This window comes from Arachis ipaensis, chromosome B1 (genome assembly GCF_059453495.1).
Source record: "Arachis ipaensis isolate K30076 ecotype BB chromosome B1, ASM5945349v1, whole genome shotgun sequence".
NCBI classification, from domain to species: domain Eukaryota; kingdom Viridiplantae; phylum Streptophyta; class Magnoliopsida; order Fabales; family Fabaceae; genus Arachis; species Arachis ipaensis.
In genome coordinates this window covers 89,227,326-89,228,505 of record NC_142436.1, presented here as the reverse complement: position 1 = coordinate 89,228,505, position 1,180 = coordinate 89,227,326, and positions in this window count along the sequence as shown.

The window sequence follows — 1,180 nt, the reverse complement described above, 5'->3', positions numbered from 1 at the left end:
TATTTTTTATGTTTATTTAAATAAAAAATTTCAATAAATAAATAAGGGGACAAAATTACCCCAATGCTAAGTTAAGAATTCAAGGATCAATGCATGTATGATAAAATTAAAATAAAAAGTTGATACATGAGTATGGAATGTGAAAGGAATTTCTGGGTAGCTAGGTATGCATTCTAAAGTTATATAGAATATATATAGAGGTTAGGTGAAAGCTTAGGTTAATTAAAGATTCAATTTATAAGCTTACTTAGCCATATATGTATCCTTACCCTTACCTTGGCCCCATTACAACCTTGAAAAGACCTCATGATGTTTGCATTGGTATATTAAATGTTGTTGATTGGTTAGGAGAAGAACAAAAATTAGAAAGCATGATTAGAGAAGAATAGAGTAATTACCCTATACACTAAGAGAGACTAGAGTGTAGATACATCATCAGTGAGGGTTCAATGCTTGAAATTCTATGTTCCCTGCTTTCATGAGCTATCTTCTTGCATTTTTATCTGTTCTTACTGCATGAGAATTGAATTAGTGGAATTTGATTTGTAATTATTTTGAAGAGCTTATTTACTATTGATCAAGTGGACAAGAATCATATAGTTGCATTTACATATATAGGTTGCATTGCATTGCATGAGTTTTTACATGTTCCTACTCATTTGTTTTATCTCCTTTAACTAAGCATGAGGACATGCTAATGTTTAAGTGTGGGGAGGTTGATAAACCACTATTTTATGGTTTATAATGTGTTTAATTGTGTGGTTTTATCATGATCTTTACCTACTTATTCATATGATTAGCATGCATTTATATTTCCTTCCTAAAATTATTACATGTTTGAAAACTTGCTTCCTAGAGACTTTTAATTATGTATTTTAATTCTCCTTTATTCCATTCGATGCCGTGATCTGTGTGTTAAGTGTTCCAGGCTTTATAGGGCATGAATGAGTTGGAGATTGGAAAGGAAGCTTGCAAAAATGGAAGGAACACAAGAAGTTGAGGAGATGACCAGCGAGAAGTGACGCGGCCGCATGGCTCACGCGACCGCGCGGAAAAGAGGAAATCGCAGTGACGCGGCCGCATGGCTCACGCGACCGCGCGGATTGAAATAGCACAAGTGATGTGGAGGCGTGGACGACGCGCCTGCATGGCAAAGCAAAACGCCACATGACGCGTCCGC